Source organism: Notamacropus eugenii, chromosome 2 (assembly GCF_028372415.1).
Source record: "Notamacropus eugenii isolate mMacEug1 chromosome 2, mMacEug1.pri_v2, whole genome shotgun sequence".
Lineage (NCBI taxonomy): Eukaryota > Metazoa > Chordata > Mammalia > Diprotodontia > Macropodidae > Notamacropus > Notamacropus eugenii.
Window position 1 is genome coordinate 392546939 of NC_092873.1, and position 21503 is coordinate 392568441.

At 36.9% G+C, this 21503-nt stretch overlaps 1 long non-coding RNA gene and 1 pseudogene across 3 annotated transcripts in view; both read left to right on the forward strand.

Annotated features, from left to right (window-relative positions):
• The window catches only part of LOC140529099 (uncharacterized), a 74795-nt gene that overhangs the window by 48840 nt on the left and 4452 nt on the right, over positions 1-21503 (forward strand). The window contains exon 3 of one of the 3 annotated variants that reach the window (XR_011975422.1): positions 1066-3339. The exons of the other annotated variants lie outside the window; for them this stretch is intronic. This is a non-coding gene — a long non-coding RNA (uncharacterized lncRNA). Of the gene's footprint in view, positions 1-1065; positions 3340-21503 lie in introns of those variants that run through there. 3 annotated transcript variants of the gene reach the window in all.
• Positions 10378-21450, forward strand: LOC140530463 (leukotriene A-4 hydrolase pseudogene; annotated as a pseudogene).

Here is a 21503-nt window from a genome sequence, read left to right on the forward strand (position 1 = left end):
GCTTGTTTGGAGAGTTGTTCTGTAGGAAGGTCCCAAGTACCTTTTGTTTTTCCTATTGAAAAACTTCTATTGAAAAATTTTCTATTGGGTTAGAGGGTTATGCCCTCTGGCTTTGAAAAGTGTATAAATATGAAGAGGGTAAGGTTTTACTTTGGGGCTGAGTTACTTAGTTTTGTTTTGCCAGAGGAGGACTCTGGGGAGCCACTAAGGAGCCACGCTGCCCCTTCCCTTTGGAAAACCCAGACGTCAGTGCTTCCTTCTCTGATAAACATGGTTAGGCAATTGGACCTCTCTGTTGATGGTCAGGCAGAGGAAGCCATGTCTATTGACTTCTGATTTCTCAGTATTTTCTTTGAAGTTCAGGGTGCTGACTCTCCTGAACTAGGTGAATGATATGTATGCTTGGTTAAAGGAATAATTCAAGTGCTTGATTAAAGTGATTGTTAACCCCTCAAAAGCTGCCTTTCCTTTCATGAATGCAGATCTAAGAATCTGTGATAACAGGCCCCCCTGTGTATGTTGGGATGCTTACCGATATAGTTATTCCTTCTTTTAACTAATTCCACTGAGAATGATGTTTGAGTTGTCTATCACCCCTTCTCCATTTCCCCTTCACTTTAAATACTTTTCCTTATGCATCTTTTTTGTGTGAGATAATTTTCCCCATTCTTCCTCTACCTTCTCCCAATACTTCCTTCCCTCTTTCTCACAGCTTCATTATTTCTGAGATCAGCTCATCATAGTCAAGTCACACTCATTCACTCTCTCTGTGAATACCTTTTACTGTTCTAATAATGATAAAGTTCTTGGGAGTTATAAGTATCCTTTTCACATTTGGAATATAAACAATTTAACCATATTAAGTCCCTAATAATTTCCCTTTAATATTTTCCTTTTCATGCTTCTCTTGTGTCTTGTTTTTGAATATCAAATTTTCTTTTCAGCTCTGGTCTTTTCATCATGAATGCTTAAAAATCCCCTGTTTCATTAAATATCCATTTTCTCCTCTGATGTTTTCCTGGGTAGGTGATTCTTGATTATAATCCTAGATCCTTTGCTTTATAGAATATTATATTCCAAACCTTCTACTCCTTTAACATGGAAGCTGCAAATTATCAAAAGTATCTGGTACTCACATCACACCTGTGATTGGCTAACATGACAAAAGAGGAAGATGATAAATGTTGGAGAAGACGTGGGAGAGTTGGAACACTAATTCATTGTTGGTGGAGCTGTAAGTTGATCCAACCATTCTGGAGAGAAATTTGGAACTATGTCCAAAGGGCTACAAAAATGTGCATACCCTTTGACCCAGCAGTAGTGCTTCTAGGACTGTATCACCAAGAGATCATAAAAATGGGAAAGGGTCCCATATGTACAAAAATATTTACAGCAGCTCGTTGTGATGGTCAAAACTGTAAATCAAGGGGATGCCCATCAATTGGAAAATGGCTGAACAAGCTGTGGTATATGAATGTAATGGAATATTATTGTGCTATAAGAAATGATGAACAGGAAGATTTCAGAGAGGCCTGGAAAGACTTATATGAACAGATGCTGAGCAAAAGGAGCAGAACCAGGAGAACTTTGTACACAGCAACAACCACAGTGTGAGAGGAATTTTTCTAGTAGACTTAGTCCTTCACAGCAATGCAAGGACCTAAAAAATTCCCAATGGACTCTTGAGGCAAAATGCCTTCCACATCCAGAGAAAGAACTATGGAAATGGATCACAGAATGAAGTAGACTATTTTTTTTTATATTATTATTTGTTTTGTCTTATTTTATGGTTTCTCCCTTTCATTTTAATTCTTCTATGCAACATAACTAAGGTAAAAATGTATTTAATAGGAATGTATGTGTAGAACCTATATAAGATTGCATGCCATTTCAGGGAGGGAGGGGAGAGAGACAGGGAGAAGGGAGGGGAAGGGAGGAGAAAAATCTAAGATATGTGGAAGTGATTGTAGAACACTGAAAACAAATAAAATAATTTTTTAAAAAAGTGTCTGGTACTAGCTAAGAAATGGAAAGGTAGATCATTAGAACAAGGTAAACATGTAATATACAAGACTAAATGATTATAGTAACCTTATGTCTGACAAATACAAAGATTTAAGTTTTGGGGATAAGAATTTTTTATTTCATAAAAAAATTGTTAGGAAGACTGGAAAGCAATCTGGCAGAAATTGAACAAAGATCAATATCTTAAACCATTTACCAAGATAAGATCAAAATAGATGTATGATTTAGACTTAAAGTGAGGTATCACAAGAAAATTAGAATAATATGGTACATATTACCTATAAGATTTATGGATAAGAGAAGAATTCATGAATAAACAAGAAATAGAGAGTATTGTGAGATATGAAATAGATAATTTTTATTACATTGAATTAAAAAGGTTTTTGTACCAATAAAACTAATGTAATTAAGATTAGAAGGAAAGCAGAAAATTGAGGAAAAAATTTTATAGACAGTCAGATAAAGGTCTTATTTCTCAAATGTATAAAGAACTTTGGCAATGAATATGAGTCATTCTCCAATTAACAAATAATCAAAGGATTTGAACAGTTTTATCATATGAAAAAATTATCTAAATCATTATTGAGCAGAGAAAGGCAAATTAAAACAACCTTGAAATATCATTTTATACCTACAAGACTGGCTAAAATGATTGAAAGTCCAAATGAAAAATGTGGGAGGGCATGTGAAAAAAATTGGGACCGTAATTCATCATTGGTGAAATTGTGAACTGATCCAAACATTTTGTAGAGAAATCTGGAATTATGTCAAAAGTTATTAAACTGCCTATAACCTTTGATGCAGCAATACAATTACTAGGTCTTTTTCCAGAGATGATTGGGGGGAAAAAGAAAACAACCTACATGTTCCAAAATGTTTATAGCAGTTCTCTTCATACTGGCAAAGAACTGGAAATTGTGGATATGCAAATCAATTGGAGAATGACTGAACAAAGCATAGTATATAGTGATGGAATTCTATTGTGCTATAACAAATGTGAGCTTGAGGATCTTAGAAAAACATGGATAAACTAAAATAATGAACAGCAAAATGAGTAGAACCAAGAGAGTGTTGTATTCAGTAACAGTAATATTGCTTACAAACAGCTTTAATGGAATAGTCATTTTGATCATTATAAATATCCAAATTAACTGCAAAGGACATATGGAGGAAGATACTATCTGCATCCAGAGAAAGAACTAACAAATAGAAGTATGCATAAAATAATTGTGTGTGTGTGTGTGTGTGTGTGTGTGTGTGTGTGCATGCATGCATGCAATGGTAGATATCTTGAGAGAGGGGTAAAAGGGAAGAAAAAAGGGAAATTTACATAATAACTTTATTCTATATTTAGAAAGAATAGCAATTTGCATATGAGATTTACAGTTTCATGAGAAATCATCTTTCATTATTATACTGTTATGAAAATGTTTATTTTATTCTATAAAATAAAAATTTAAAAAGAAGGAAGCACAAAAAAACAGGGAAGCTTTGAAAGCAAGGTATAGCTTTTTTACAAACAGTCTGAAATGGAAAAAAAAAACCATGAAAATTGCTAAATCTTGCATGATCCTCACTGTGGTGGTAGGATATTTGAATTGTTTCTTTCTACCTGCTTGCAATATTTTCTCATTGACCTGAGAGCTCTGGAATTTGGCTATAACATTCCTGGAAGTTTTCATTTTCAGATCTCTTTCAGGAGGTGATTGGTGGATTCTTTCATTTTCTATTTTACCCTCTGGCTCTAGGATATCAGAGTAGTTTTCTTTGATAATTTCTTGAAATATGATGTCTTGGCTCTTTTTTATTATCATGGCTGTCAGGTAGTCTAATAATTCTTAAATTATCTCTCTTTGAGCTATTGTCTAGGTCAGTTTTTTTAATGAGATAGTTCATAATTTTCTTCTATTTTTTTCATCCTTTTGACTGTTTTATTGTTGCTTGATGTCTCATGGAATTATTAGCTTCCAGTTGCCCAATTTCAATTTTTAAGGAATTATTTGCTTCAGTGAGCTTTTATATCTCTTTTACAGTTTGATCAATTCTGCTTTTTTAAGAAGTTCTTTTCTTCAGTATTTTTTATGCCTCTTTGTATCAAATTGTTGATTGTTTTTTCATAATTTTCTTGTATCATTCTCACTTCTTTTCCCATTTTTTCCTCTACCTTTTGATTTTTTAAAAATCTTTTTTGAGCTCTTTCAAGAATTCTTGTTTCATTTTTGTCCAATTTATACATTTTTGAGGCTTGCTTATAGCATCTTGACACTAATTTTTTTTCCAGATTAGTGTTTAATCTTTCCTATCACCATAGTAACTTTCTATGGACAAATTCTTTTGTTGTCATTGTTAGTGTTGTTTGCTCATACTTGTCAGTGTATTTATCGGCTTTTCATTTCATTTTAAAGTGGGGACTCTCCTTCCAGGGTGGAGAGGGCACTGTCCCAAACTTTAATGTTTTTGTATTGCTATTTTTAGAACTAATTCTGGGGGTCACTATGTTTTTAGTTCTTTCAAGATGGTATATCCAAAGAAACATATAGTTACTGCTTTCTTGGCCTGTGCTCTGATCTTTACCCAAGAAGGGACCTTGCTCCACTAGAGATGCAAGTTCTGGGGCTCCTCTTAGCCCTGTAACTATGAGCACTCTTCTCCACTCTTTAACTGTGATCTAGAACTACAATCAGGCAATGCAACAAGGTCCTACACCCAGTGGCAGCAAAGCATCCCCCCACCTCCCATCACTTTCTGACCAGTTATCTGACTGTCTTACCATCTCTGGGCTGAGAGTTCTCGAAGCTGCTACTGGGACAGTCACATCCAAAATCTGCTGCTGGCATTGCCACTGAGTGTGCTTCTCTGGGCTGGCTCCTACCTTGGTGTCACAGACCTCTCCAGCTAAGCTCCTAAGTTGTCTTGGCTAGAAAAAAATGTCTTACCCTATACTTTAGTTGGATTGGCCATTCCAGAAACTGATTTGAGGCATCATTTTGAAGTTGTTTGGAGTGATTATGTTGGGAGAATCTAGTTGAGTTGTTGCCTGTACTCTTCAATTTTGGTTCTGCCCCACTATAAAATTTCTAAGGAGATCATGACTTTTCATCAATTTCCATTCTCCAAACCCCCATCCTCCATTTGCAATGAAAGGACTTTGATGTATGTGATGTATCACATTTGGGAAAGCAAACAAGTCAGGTGCACACTAAGAAAATGCCACCATTCAAATCCTTGTGCCATTTAAACCTAGAAAAGAATAGTTTAGAGAGGGGATCTTTGAAAGCAATCCTATCCAATCCTTTTCCTTTCCTAAACTACTATAATTTCAAGTGCACAGAAACACAATAAACCCAGGAAATAATACCTATTTTGCTGTTAATATAAAAAAAGCTCTTCTATGGCACCACCAACTGTCAGTTTGTTTTTATAACTCCCTAGGTAAAACAGGTTATACTCAAAGATTGTGGTATGGGAGCTTTGTTCATAAAAGAAGACAAGGACATAAAAGTTTATTAGCCTGAATTCTTCTAGGATTGTAGCCAATAGGGAATGGAGACAGGATGACATATTTTAATATGAACATATTCTGACTTATAAACCTCAGTAGGCAAGGCAATTTCCTCTTCAGTTAACTGTGGCCATGTTTAAAATAGGCCCCTTATTTTCTCACAGTTAAGAACAAGAAAGATCATTTCAAGTCAGAATGAGAAATTGAAAATGTAATTTTCTTCTTATAACATCAGACTAAATGCATATGCTTTCAGTATTGTGTGTGTTGCTATCTTCCTGATTATTTATTCAGAAGAAGTACTATGTAACAGAAGAGAATTATGGGAAAAGTAAGAATAGTAAATGGAAAGGACGAAAGATTTGAAACACAGCTTGAAGCAATGCCGTACATGGAAAAGGTGTTTCAGACAGACAGACAGATAGATATAGACAGGTAGGTAGATAGATGATAAATAGATGGTTGATTTAGTATAAATAGAAAGCTAAAGAGAAGCATATGATAGAAAACTCTACCCCCTCGTAAATTCCTTAATAGATATAGCTGTACCTTACATGTTTAGAGTCCTTAAAACAGAATTTTATAGTTCCAACCAGTTTTATTTGGTTCCAAAGTTACATAAAACAAAATTTTAGAGCTATAAATTTGTCTTTCAAAACAACTTGTTTTTCTACTTTAACATGATCTGATATCTCAACCCTGGGCATTCATTATTAAATACTAAGAAGAAATGTTGGAGAAAGAACAGAATAAATAAATGTGGCATTATAGAGTAAAGAAAGGAGAGCCAACAAAAGTAGATGGGGACCTTCCTTTCTAGGATTTTCTGAGTTTAAAAAAAAAAAGGACAATATGCTGTGTAGATGTATGCTTTTATTCCATAACGTACTCAGAATCATTCTGTAAAGGATGTGGGTTGATAAAGGTACTGGACCTAAAGGTGCACAAAATTCAGTTGAGTATTCAAATTAATTGTCTTTCAAAATTTCAACTGCTTCTCACTCTGCACCATTCCTCAGCCATACTAGCCCCATTCTGCCATTGGTAGGTTTCTCCCTGGGTTTCCATTGTGGGGAGGAGCCCAGGCCACCCATCTTCATTCTCTTGCTGGTTTTGGTTCAGACTTTCCACACTTCCGCAGGATTCCTCCCTTGGCCTCCCCCACCTACGTACACTCTGTTCCCTTTTGTGTGTTTTCTTTCCTGAGAAGAATATAAGTTCCTTGAGGGCAGGAACTGTGTCTTTTTGCCTATATTTGTATTCTCAGCACTTCATACAGTGCCTGGCATATACTAAGCATTCTGTTATCATGATTTATTAGAACCTACTTGTACAGAACTCTCTGTTGGCATTATAATAACTCATATTTATATGATACATTAGAATTCCTCACAACAATTTTGTGAGGTAAGTCGTATATCTAGTACTATTCCCACTTTAAAGGTGAAGGAGGTAGGACCCAAAAAGTTAAATGCTTTGTTCATGATCACACAATTAGCAAATATCAGGGCTGAAACTTGACCCTGATCTTCTGATCTAAATTTATTACTTTTCCACAATACCAATCAAAGATAAAACATTTTAAGGAAGACTTACTCCTTCATAGGGTATAATGCCTCCTACTTAAATAACGGTGGGGTAAAGAAGAAAGAGATAAAGAGGTTAATCAATTTGTAGATTTAGAGCTGGAAGGGACTTTAACGTCCATGTATCATAGCCCCCTTATCTTAAAAATGAAGAACTGAGATCAGAGAACCTAAGCAACTTACCCAGATCTAGAACTTAGGAGAGATAGGGATGTGCTTGAGCCATCTCTGAGTGGTGAGAGCTGATGGTTACCTTCTCACAGAGATCATGTACACCTCGGAAATCAGCAATTGCTCCAAATTAAAGCTTGATTTTATTGTTTTGTTAATTGTCTAGACTTCAGAAAATGTTAAAAATGCCTATCACACTTAAAAACGGGTGTCTCTATTTTTTGGAAATTGTCCTATTGTTAAATATTTACATAATGCACCCCTGTATGAATATAAACTTGTTTGAGCTTAGCAGGAGTCGGTAGAAGCTCAGAGAATGAAGTCAGCACTGGACTGAAGTCTGGCTGACTGTAAGCTAAGGATAATAATATTTAATAATAATAATGATAGCAGCAACAACTGTTATTTACATCATGCTTTAAGGTCTGCCAGCCTTTGCAAAGGTTTGCTTTACATCCGTTATGTCATTCGAGCATAACATCACTCCTGGAGACTGGTGAGAATTCAGCTCTTCCAGGAAAATCTTAGAAAACCTAGGATGCAAACAAGATACTAAACAATGGTACAGTGGAAATAGCCCTAGATTAGGAGGTGACAGGTTTACATCTCTAAAACTAGCCATTTAAACCTAGTTGAATGAGTTGGAACAACTTTAAAAAAAAACAACACTGTGTCCTTTTTGTTTTTAAAAAAGAAAATAAGAAGATCAAATTGACCTACCTCCCCAGGTTTTTGTTGGCAGTTCAAATTACAGTAGAGATGTGAAATACCTTAAACTCTACAAATCGTTATCTGAGTGGTTCTTTCTTTTGTCCTATAGCAAACTACTCCACTTTATTTTTTTTTACAAAAAAAACTGAACAAAATCTTCTAATAGAGTATTCAAATTGACTTTTTCCAATGTTCACTTTTTAAATAACATAAGACAAACCAAAAAGCATTTATTAAACACTTACTATGTGCCAGATACTGTGCTAAATATTAAAGTCATAAAACAGGACAATCCCTACCCTCAAGGAACTTATATTCTAACAATACACAAAAGGGAATGGAAAACTACCAGTGGGAGGAGAAGGGAGCTTGATGCCAAAGTGTAGAAAATCAAAAGCAAAGCTGGCCCCTTGAGCCTCATCTCCAAAGTCTAGGGAGGGAAGAAATTGCATTTATGTAGCACCTACTATGTGCTATGCACTATTGCAAGTTCTTTATAGACAATACCTCATTTGATCCTCAAACAACTCTGCCAGATAGATGTTCACTTTACATCTGAGGAACCTGAGGAAAACAGAAGTGGAGTGATTTGCCCAGAGTCACATAGCTAGCAAGTGTCTGGGATCTGATTTGAACCCAAATCTTCCTGACTCAAGGCCCAGCATTTCATGTATTGTGCCACTATCTTCCTCTGGGAGACTCTGGGAAGAATTCACCCAAGGGAAAATGGGTCTGGCATGGAGGATGGGATATGTCTCAGGATTTGTTCACAGGGAACAAATAGTTCTCCTAAAGTGCTCCAGGTGCTGATGGAAATTTTAGGGTGAAACAGCGTCTGAGACATGGTAGTAAAGTTCAGAAAGTCAGAAGCAGAAGCAAAAGGAGAGAAGAATGGACATAATGTCAATTAAAAAACAAAAACAAAAAATTTAAAAAACCTGTGTAGTTCCAGAAAAGTTTTTATCCTAATCTAAAATGAATATACACAATTTACTTAGTGAAAAAGTGTATTTGTCAACCCTAAATTTGCATTTTTCCCCATTACTCCAAATTCTATCCCCTGTGGCCAAAGAGAACAGGTCTAATCTCTCTTTCATACTATGACCCTTCAAATGTTTGCAGAAAGCTATCATGCCCTCTATCTAAGCCTCCTCTACTCCAGTCTAAATATTATCTGATCCTGTTATAGAACATTCTCCCATCCTTCTGCCATTCTGCTGAACCTTGTGTAAATATATTTCAATGGTCTATTTCTTTCTTAAAATACAGAGTTCAGAACTGAACCCAGTCAGGTAATCTGACCAAACAGAGTATTGCAGAACTATTGTCTCCATTCAGGGCACTATGTCTGTCTTAATGTACCCTAGAATAGCATTCTTTTGGTTCTTTTGCCATGTCACAGTGTTGATGCATTTCTATGTGTAGTACATTCAAACTCTAAACTTTGTCTTCTAAACACATTTCCCTTTGCCCTTCCTGTGCAGTTCCAGTTTATGGAATCCCTACTTCCCTTTTAAAAATACTGCAAGTACCACCTTATCTTTCCTTGATTCTTCTAGTTCTTAGTGAATCCTCAAAAAAAAATTGCTTTGTAGAACAGAGCCAAAATGGCAGAGTAAAAGCAGGTACTTGTTTGACCTCTCCCCCAAATCCCTCCAAATCCCTGTAAAAAATGACTCTAAACAAAATCTACAGCAGCAGAACCCACAAAAAGACAGAGGGAAACAAATTTCCAGCCCGAGACAACCTGGATGGTCAAGTGGGAAGGTCTGTTGCGTTGAGCTAGAAGAGGAGTGCAGTCCTGTGTAGGCAGCACTGGCACAGACTAGGCACCAGCAAACGTGTAGCAGGCGTCAGGGGACTAAATCACTGGCAACTGAGGTGATTTCCAGAATTCTCAACCCACAAATGCCAAAGACAACTTAGAAGTTCAATGGGAAAGGTCTGTCTGACCTTAGTGAGAAAGGAGCAGAGATCTACCCTGGAACAGAACAGCCTTGGGGTAGCAGCAGCAAAAGCAGCTGCTTTCAAAGCCCTCAGCCCACAGACAGAAAGGGAACTGAGCAACTGATCAGAAGGAGATTACAGAGATCTCTGCTGGCATTGAGGCAGGACTCTGCTGTCATTGAGGCAGGATTTGCTTTGCCCATACTTGGATCTAGGTGGCAGTCCTGGAGTGAGGAGGAGCATTGGCATTGCAGAGCTTATGGCAACAATGGAGGGGGAACCCTCCTCACAGTTCTAGGGTAGGAAAGAATGCTTGTGGTCACAGATCTGGAGAGTAGTAAATACCTCTCCTTAGATCATACCACTTTGGAAAAGCTGAAAATTTTTAAGTATCTCTGAAAACAGATACACAAAACCCCTGAAGCTTGGGACAGTATGCCCTCCACCCTGGAAGCACAGCCCGACTTCATCAAACTGTTAAAAGTCAAGTAATAGGCTGGGAAAATGAGCAAAGAATAAGGAAAAAACCTCAGACTACAGAAACCTATTTTGGTGACAGGGAAGATCAAAACATACAGTCAGAAGAAGACAACAAAGTCAAATATCCTACATCCAAAGCCTCTGAGAACAATAAGAATTGGTCTCAGGCCATGGAAGAGCTCAAAAAGCATTTTGAAAATCAAGTAAGAGAGGGAGAGGAAAAAGTGGGAAGAGAAATGAGAGCAATGCAAGAAAATCATGACAAAAGGGTCAATAGCTTGATGAAGGACACACCAAAAAATCCTGAAGAAAGTAACACCTTAAAAAACACCCTAGGCCAAATGGCAAAAGAGATCTGAAAAGACAATGAGAAGAAAGCCTTAAAAACCACACATGGCCAAATGGAAAAGGAGGTCCAGAAGCTCACCAAAGAAGATAATTGCTTAAAAATTAGAATGGAGCAAAAGGAAGATAATGACTTTATGAGAAATGAAGAAGCAATAAAACAAAACCAAAAGAATGAAAAGAAAAGAAGCCAATGTGAAATATCTCTTTGGAAAAACCATTGACTTGGAAAATAGATCCAGGAGAGATAATTTAAAAATTATTGGACTGCCTGAAAACCATGATCAAAAAAGAGCCTGGAGAGCATCTTTAAAGAAATTATCAGGGAAAAATGCCTTGATATTCTATAAAAAGAGGGTAAAATAAAAATTAAAAAAAAAATCCACTAATCACCTCCTGAAAGAGATCCCAAAAGGAAAATTGCCAGAAATATTATGGCCAAATTCCAGAATTCCCAAGTGGAGGAGAAAATATTGCAAGCAGCCACAAAGAAACAAGTATTGAGGAAACACAATCAAGATAACACAAGATTTAGTAGCTTCTACATTAAGGAATCAGAGGAGTTGGAATATGATATTCCAGAGATCAAGAGAACTAGGACCAAAACCAAGAATCACCTACCCAGAAAAACTAAGTGTCATGAATGAGGGAGAAAAACTGATATTCACTGACATAGAGGAATTTAATGCATTCTTGAGAAGCTAGAGATAAATAGAAAAATTGACTTTCAAATATAAGACTCAAGAGAAGCATGAAAAGGTAAATAGGAAAGAAAAATCATAAGGGACTCATTAAAGTTGAACTGTTACATTCCAACATGGAGCACAAACCAGGAGAGTAGTAAACACCTCTCCTTAGATCATACCACCTTGGAAAAACTGAAAACTTGTGGGTACCCAGGAGTATCTCTGAAAACAACTGCACAAACCTCCTGAAACTTGGGACAGTGTGCACCCTGGAGAAGAGCCCTACTATAACAGTTAAAAGTCAGGTAATAGTCTGAGGAAATGAGAAAACAATGGGGAAAAAACTCTCTGACTTTAGAAAGTTATTATGATAACAAGGAAGATCAAAACACACTCTCAGAAGAAGATAGCAAAGTCAAAGTTCGTACATCCAAAGCCTCCAAGAAAAATATGAATTGGTCACAGGCCATGGAAGAGCTCAAAAAGGATTTTGAAACTCAGTTAAGAGAGGTAGAGGAAAAATCAGAGGAAGAGGAAGAGAAATGAGAGTGATGCAAGAAAATCATGAAAAAATGAGTCAACAGCTTGGTAAAAGAAACACAAAAAACCTGAAGAAAATAACACCTTAAAAAAAAAAAAAAAAAGACGAGGCCAAATGGAAAAAGGAGTCCAAAAAGCCAACGAGGAAAAGAATGTCTTAAAAACCAGAATTCACCAAATGGAAAGAGATATCCAAAAACTTACTGAAGAAAATAATTTCTTAAAGATTATAATGGAGCAAATGGAAGCAAATGACTCCATGAGAAATCAAGAAATTATAAAACAAAACAAAACAAATGAAAATATAGAAAACCATGTGAAATATCTCATTGGAAAAACAACTCACCTGGAAAATAGATCAAGGAGAGACAATTTAAAAATTATTGGACTACCTGAAAACCATGGTCAAAAAAAGAGCCTAAACACCATCTTTCAAGAATTTATCAGGGAAGGGATAGAACCAAGATGGTGGAGTAGAAGGACAGACCTGTAGAAGCTCCCCTCCATAGCCTATAAAATACCTGTAAAAAATGACTCTAAACAAATTTTGGAACAGCAGAAGCCACAAAATGAAAGAGTAAAAGAGATTTCCAGCCCAAGACAGCCTGGAAGGTGGACAGAAAAGGTCTATTGCAATGGGCATGGAGCAGAACACAGCCCGACCTTGGCCACAGCAAGGCAGGGACAGGACCAGAACAGGCACCAGGGCAGAATCCCCAGCAACAGCTGCAATTCCCAGATTTCTCAACCCACAAATGCCAAAGACAGCTTGAAAGGTCAGTGAGAAAACTTTCACTTGTGTGAGACAGGACTGGGGTCTGGCCCCATCAGTAACAGCAACTGCAGGGGCAGCATTCACTTTTGGAGCCCTCTGCCTAAAACCCCTGGGGGAATTGAGCAAATGATCTGGATCTCAGTCCTGAATGTCTGTCCTGGGTTGAGGAAGAGCACTGGCATGGTGGAACTGGAGATGGTTGTTGGGCATAACAGTGTGCTTGTGGTTGCTCACAGACAAGAGCACAGGCCAGGAGAGGAGGAAAATTCTCTCCCTTGATTGTGCCACCTTGGAAGAATTGAGAACTTACAGGTCCCCAGAGTATACCCTCTTCTTGACAAAGGATTCAAAAGTCAAGTAATTGACTGGGAAAATGCCAAAAAATGGGGAAAAAAATAAGACTATAGAAGGCTACTTTCTTGGTGAACAGATATTTTCTTCCATCCTTTCAGATAAGGAAGAACAACGCATACCATCAGAGGAAGACATAAAAGTCAAGGCTTCTGCATCCATAACTTGCAAAATAAGTATGTCATGGTCTCAGGTCATAGAAGAGCTCAAAAAGGATTTTGAAAATCAAGTAAGAGAGGTAGAAGAAAAATTGGGAAGAGAAATGAGAGCAATGCAAGAAAATCATGAAATGCAAGTCAACAGCTTACTAAAGGAGAGCCAAAAAATGCTGAAGAAAATAACACCTTTAAAAATAGACTAACTAAAATGGCAAAAGAGGACAAAAAGTCAATGAGGAGAAGAATGCTTTAAAAAGCAGAACTGCCCAAATGAAAAAGGAGGTTCAATAGCTCACTGAAGAAAATAGTTCTTTAAAAATTAGAATGAAGCGGATGGAAGCTAATGACTTTATAAGAAAACAAGAAATTGCAAAACAAAACCAAAAGAATGAAAAAATAAAAGAATGTGAAATAACTCATTAGAAAAAACAACTGACCTGAAAAATAGATCAAGGAGACATAATTTAAAAATTGTGGGACTACCTGAGATTCATGCTTAAAAAAAAGAGCCTAGACATCATCTTTCATGAAATTATCAAGGAAAACTGCCTGGATGTTCTGGAACCAGAGGGTAAAATAAATATTGAAAGAATTCACCAATCACCTCCTGAAAGAGATCCAAAAAGAAAAACTCCTAGCGATATTGTAGCCAAATTCCAGAGTTCCCAGGTCAAGAAGAAAATATTGCAAGCAGTTAGAAAAAAACAATTCGAGTATTGTGGAAATAAAATCAGAATAACACAGGATCTGGCACCTTCTACATTAAGGGACTGAAGGGCTTGGAATATGATATTCCAGAAGTCAAAGGAATTAGGACTAAAACCAAGAATCACCTACCCAGCAAAACTGAGTATAATACTTCCAGGGAAAAAATGGTCATTCAGTGAAACAGAGGACTTTCAAGCATTGTTGATGAAAAGATCAGAGTTGAATAGAAAATCTGACTTTCAAACACAAGAATCAAGAGAAGAATGAAAAGGTAAACAGAAAACAACAATCATAAGGACTTACTAAAGCTGAACTGTTTACATTCCTACATGGACAGAAAATATTTGTAACTCTTGAAACTTTTCTCAGTATTTGGGTAGTTGGAAGGATTATACACACACACAGACATACACATATACATACATATGTATATACATATACATGTATATGTATATACATATGTATGTATGTATACAGAGAGCACAGGGTGAGTTGAATAGGAAGGGATTTCTAAAAAAATAAAATCAAGGGGTGAGAGAGGAATATATTGGGAGGAGAAAGGGAGAAATGTAAAGGGGCACGTAATCTCTCATGAATGAGACAAGAAAAAGCTTTTTCAATGGAGGGGAAAAGGGGACAGGTGAGAGAGAAAAAGTGAAGCTTACTGTCATCACATTTGGCTTAAGGACAGAATAACATGTACACTCAATTTGGTTTGAAAATCTATCTTACATTATAGGAAAGTAGGGGAGAAGACAATAATGGGGTGTGGGGATGATAGAATGGAAGGCATATGGGAGGAGGGAGTAATTAGAAGTAAACACTTTTGGGGAGAGTCAAAAGATAAAATAGAATAAATGGCGGGAAGGATAGGATGGAGGGAAATATAGTTAGTCTTATGCAACATGACTATTATGAAAGTCTTTTGCAAAACCACACATATGTGGCCTGTATTGAATTGTTTGCCTTCTCAGTGGGGATGAGTGGGGAGGGAAGAAGGGAGAGAAATTGGAATTCAAAGTTTTAGAAATGAAGGTTGGGAACTGTTTTTGCATACTACCTGGAAATACGAAATACAGGCAATGGGGTATAGAAATCTGTCTTGCCCTACTCAAAAAAAGAGAAGATGAAGATAAGGGAAAGGAAGGGTGTGATAGAAGCGAGGGCAGATTGGGGGAGGTAATCAGACCGTATGGCGTTTTGTGGTGGTGGGAGGGGAGAGATGGAGAGAAAATTTGGAACTCATAATTTTGTGGAAATGAATATTGAAAACTAAAAATAAATAAGCATAAAGATAAAAATAGAAATAAGAAAAAAGAAGAAGAAATTATCAGGGAAAACTCTGATATTCTAGAAACAGAGGGTAAAATGAAAATTAGAAGAATCCACAAATCACCTCCTGAATGAGATCCCAAAATGAAAACTGCCAGAAGTAGTATAGCCAAATTCCAGAGTTCCCAGGTTAAGGAGAAAATATTGCAAACAACAAGGAAGAAACAATTCAAGTATTGTGGAGCCAGCCAGGATATCAACACAAGATTTAGCAGCTTCTACATTAAAGGATGAGAGTGCTTAGAATATTATATTCCAGAGGTCAAAAAAACTAGGATTGCAACCAAGAATCACCTACCCAGCAAAACAATATAATCCATGAGAGGGAAAACTCCCTCTCATGAGATAAAGAACTTTCAAGCTTTGTTGATGAAAAGACCAGAGCAGAACAGAAAATTTGACTTTCAAATAGAAAACAAGAAAAGCAAAAAAGTAAACAGGAAAGGGAAATCATAAGGGATTTAATAAGTTTAAACTATTTACATTCCTACATGGGAGAATGATATTTGTAACTTGTAAGACTTTTCTCAGTATTAGGAGTCCACATAGACAGAAGGAGTCCATATAGACAGAGGGGACAGGTGTTAATTGAATTTGAAGGGATGATATCTAAAAAAATAAAGTGGTGAGAGAAGAATGTACTGGGAGAAAGAGAAAAGGAAAGGTAAATTATATCACATAAAAGAGGCAAGAAAAAGCTTTTACAGTGGAGGGGAAGAAGGGGGAAGTGAGTGAACCCTACTCTCTTCAGAACTGGCTCAAAGAGGGAATAACATACACAGGGAATTAGGTATAGAAATCTATCTTATTTTCCAGGAAAGCAGGAAGGAAAAGGGATAAGAGGAGTGGGATGATAGAAGGTAAGGCATATTGGAGGAGGGGGTGGTCAGAAGGAAAACACTTTTGAGGAGTGACAAGGTGAAAAGAAAGAAAGAATCTATTCTTTATCTATTAATTATCTATTAAATATATAATATAAAATATTAAAAATATAATAAATATTAATCTATTTCTTTAAATAAGAATATGTGGAATAAGATGGAGGGAAAAACACAGTAACTATGGAAAAAATTTGGATCAAATTTCTCTGATAAAGACCTCATTTCTCTAACATATAGAGAACTGTGTCAAATTTATAAAAATAAGAGCCATTTCCCAATTGATAATTGATCAAAAGATATAATCACTTTTGAGATGAAGTTATCAAAGCCATCTATAGCCATATGAAAAAATATTCTAACTCACTATTGACTGCAGAAATACAAACTAAAATAATTCTGACGTACTACCTCATACCTATTAGATTGGCTAATGAGACAGAAAAGGTTTCCATATCATCAAATCCTCTCTACTGTGCTGGGTTTGGTTTCAAGATGATATGGCAAAAATAAAGGTGGAGGTCCTCTAGTTAGTTTCCTGTGGTTAAGCAAGTGAACTTCATCACAAGCCAGTGAATGTTGACCCCATGCTTCCACAATGACTTGGTCAATCCTGGCCTCTTATAAGGGATACAATACAATACAGAAGGGGCTAGTCCAGTCTATGGTTGCCCTTAAAGGTTATCACATGGTCATGTATTAATTCAAAAACAATTCATTAAGAACCTACTATTATGGTAGGCATTAGGGTCACAAAATAAGCATACCAAAAGATCTCTGTCTTCAGGGGGCCTACATCCTACCAGTGTAATATAATATGTACACATATAATCAAGCAAATAATATGTATCTGAATGAATATATATATATATATACATATATATATACACACACACACATACATATCTATACTTGTATCTATCCATACATATATATGTATATATAAATATGAATATAAAATTTCAAGAGCATTAATAACCTGGAGATTTTAAAGGCCTAATATAAAACGTTGTACCTGAGTTGTACTTCGAAGTACTATGACAATTCTATGAGGTAAAGGTGAGATGGAACTTAAATACAGAAAAAGATTGAGGGAAGAATCCAGGTGTCACCAAGTAGTCTGGGGTCCCAGGAATGGTCTTGATAGGGGAGGTCAGTCTGGAATGTAGATCAAATCCAGGAGGGATCCTGGTCATCCAGACAACACAATCCTGTCTAGGTGACTTGGACCTCAAGAGAATGCTAAGAAGTGGCCAGTAATAGTGATGCGGTTCAGAGTCTGGGAACCTCCCTGAACTCCCCTTGAATCTTCCCACTTAATCTGGCCTTTCTTACTCAAATCTATTCTTCCCATTTGATCCAGCAGTCTGCGTAGTCCCCAGAGGCCCATGGGATTTTTGTTATCACTGTACCCAACTCTCTGTTGCACTCCCCACCCTTGATCCCATCAAAACCCCATTCCCCAGGCGCCTGACCACTCCCACAAAGATCCTCCCTAAAGTCTATCTATATTCACCCCAGGGTACCGCCCCTATCAAGGCTCCTTAAGAGTCAATCCAGTGGCAATTCTTTAATATATTTTGTTTTTCTTTGACTTTAAGAAGGCTTGAGTCGAATTCATTCGAACAGGACCCAGCATGTCAGTATTTCAGGGTCCCCAGAATCCCTGAACCTCAACAATAGGATCAAAGGGAGGAATATCAAAAGAATGCTAAATCAAGAAGCGAAATCCAAAGAGCCCTCAAGGCCAGGCTTTCCAGGACTCTTCAGACAAACCCCTCACAGTCCAAGGGACAAAGGTCTCAGCTTGGGCTTGTACCCATCAGTCTGAGAAGGAACGGGTCAAAGGTCTGCTTTGGGATTTTCTGAGATTGAACAGATGTTGAAAATTGCAGAGGTCAAACTGCAGGTGACAAGTCACTCTGCAATGTGAGATCTCTCGCAGCTGGACAGACAACCTGGTAATGAACAAAACTTGGGATCACTTTTGGTTAAATGAAGACATACTGTTTACCCGGAACACCATATTTGTGGTTAGTTATTTAATGAAAAGTTCAGGCATTTCCATGCTTTGGGAGGATGGGGAGAATTATAGAACTCTTTCAAGACTTTCACCAGACTGGTGGTGAGCCTGAAGGACACAGATCCTGATGATTCCTCCATCCCCTGTAAGAAGGGCATTGCTGTGCTCTTTTATCTCAAACAGCTTCTGGGAGGACCAGAGGTTTTCCTGACATTCTTAAAAACTTATATTAAGGAATTTTTCCACAAGAATATATCAACCAATGATTGGAAAGCCTTCCTGTATTCCCACTTCTAAGAAGAGATCAATATTCTTAACCAAGTTGACTGGAATGACTGTTTCTTCTCTCTTGGCGTGCCACCTATAAAACCAAAATATGATATGACTCTAGCAGAGGCTTGTCTTGACTTGAGCCAATGGTGGATCACAGCCAAAGATAATTTGGGCACATTCTGTTTGGCAGATTTAAAGGATACGTTATCTCATCAGTTGATTGAGTTTCTAGCATTGAAGTTAGTGATGGCACTGATTCCAGTGTCATGCACAGAATGAATGCAGGAGGTATACAACTTCAATGTTGTCAAAAACTTTTAGATACACTTCAGATGGCTGCACCTTTGCATCCAGTCCAAGTGGGAAGACTACATATCTCAGACTCTAGAAATGGCCGCAGGACAAGGAAGACTGAAGTTTACCCATCCTTTGTTCAAGTATCTTGCCTTTGATAAATCCCTTGGTCTGGCTCTCAGTGCCTACCAGCAACACAAAGCCAGTATGTATTCCATGACCACCATGCTGGTGGGGAAGGATCTGAAAGTGGACTGAGGACATCACCCACTCACCCCTCTGCCTGCCCACCATTTAGTTTCATAATGAATGACTGAAGCATGTTCGGTGAATCACTCTGTAATCACAGTTTCCCATTTACTCCTAGATTTATATCCTATTATACCAGTGATTTTGCTAAAATCAAATGGATCTGAGATTAAAAAAAAAAAAAGACCTTACGTTTAAGTTTCCCACTGCATCCTGGGCCATCTCCAGTTCTCCTGATCGATATCTGTACTGGATCCAGATGACTCTGGAGGAGTAAGTGAGACTGGTGACTTTGCACAGCACTCCCTCACTCAAATCAAAATCAATTGTAAGTCATGTCATCATCTCCCTGATGTCACAGTCCTTTCAAGAATGAAGGACAAAAACCACACAACTGATCAGTTTGGCTACAATAGAGACCACATGAAGAGGTATAAGTGAAATAAGCCAAAAAGATAAACAGAATCAGATTTTGAAGGACTTTAAATGCTAAGCCAAGGATTTTTTGCTTTATCTTAGAGGCAATAGGTAGCCCTTGAAGACTTTTGAGGAGGAGGAGTGACTTGTTCAGATCTATGTTTTAAGAGAATGAATTTGTGTTTTATGCAGAGGATAGGCTTTAAAGGGAAGATTAGGATGCTACTGTAATAGTCTAAGAAAGAGGTGATAAAGCTTTTCAACATCCCTTATTTTAGATTTCCTATATTTTTTTAAAGTGAAGTTTTGTAAAATGAGGCCTTTTGCATAGGTCAAGAATATAATAAGCAAGCACAAGTGTTACAACACACATAGGTATATACATCTATAGATGGAGTTATATTTATATAAAGATGAGCTACATACTATAAGTACCTGTCTGTCAGGTGAGCAGCTCGTTTCACATTCTTTCTTTTTGGAATCATGATTTATCACTGCATTTGATCAGAGTCCTAAAGTCTTCTGAAGCTTTTTTTCCCTCCATAGTGTCATTATCATTGTATCAAGTGTTCTATGCATTTAGTTCTGCATCAGTTCATAAAGATTTTCCTAGTTTCCCCTAAAATTGTCCATTTCATCATTTCTTATGGCACAATAATATTTAAATTATTAGCCATTCCACAGTAGAAGGTCAGTCACTTAGTTTTCAACATCTTTGCTATTGTGAAAAGAGCTTTATAGTTTGATATCCATATAAGAAGATAGGTAATTATCTAGATGGATGATAGAGATAGAGATGGAGAGGTAGATATAAATATGCATCCTTTCCTCGTTGCTTTCTTCAGGGTAGCCTAGTATGGGTTTATCTGTGTCAAAGCATAGATACAAGTGTCATTCATTATTTGGCAAATTATGGTGTGGATTCAGTGAGTAATAATGGTCCATAAAAAAAGATAACTATAGGTCCAGAGTTCTTAATTTTTATTGTGTCATAGATTCCTTTGGTGGTATGGTGAAACATCTCAAAATAACGCTTTTAAATGAATAAAATAAAATACATGGGACTATAAAAAAGACCAATATTATTGAAAGTTATCAAAAAAAAAGTTTTCATACCAGAGGTCAAAAATCTCTGCTTATAGAGTGATATTGGAAAGGGCGGAAGTCAATGCAAGGTTAATGGCCTAAGAATGTACTGAGTGATAATAAATTCCCTTTGTAGCTATAATGATTTTGTTGGGAAATTCTCTTTTCCCAACTATGAAAAGCATTTCTGCTTGCATCTTTAGAATTTTCTTATTGAACAATATTGGTTTCTCTTGGGTCCCATTGCTTCAAAATATTAGGCCAGGGTTTCCTAGCTATCTTTTCTCCTAACCGTTGAAATTTTCTCACTCCAAATCTAGGACACATACATACATACAACACTGCACTGAATTTTTCTCCCTCTGTCTCTATTGAGTACTCCATGGTGGAGTGGTCACTTGCTCATGAGTGTCCTGCTGCTTAAACTTCACTAGTGGGTTCCATTTTGTGGACCAGAATCAGGTTCAGGATAATAATTCCTCATCACTTCTTCCAATGACCTTTCTACTACTTTCTTGAAGGATAAAATTATAACTACAGAATGTCACACATTTTTCAGATGCTCTGCTTTTGGCAGGAAGAGAATTCCAGCAGATGTCTGAGTTGTCAGAATCCTCCATCACCGTAATATCCTTTCCTTGTGTCTGGTTAGTCATTGTTTCATCAGTTACTTCATTATCTTAAGAAATTAGTGATCTAAAAATTGGTTTCCTTCAAAGTTGCTGATGATAACCCATCTACATCTTCTTTGTTGTTTGTGACTTGTTCAGGTCTGCCCATAGATACCAGAAAGGGTCTAACAAATATTCTGGAAGCTCCCCTTTAAGTCTTTTGACTTATACTAAAAAGATAGAGGTTAAGTGACTTGCTCCATGTCACACAGTAAATGTCTGAGGTCATGTTTGAACTTAGGTTTTGTGTCCAACAAAAATAAATAAATATTGGTATATTTATTCTTTATATGTT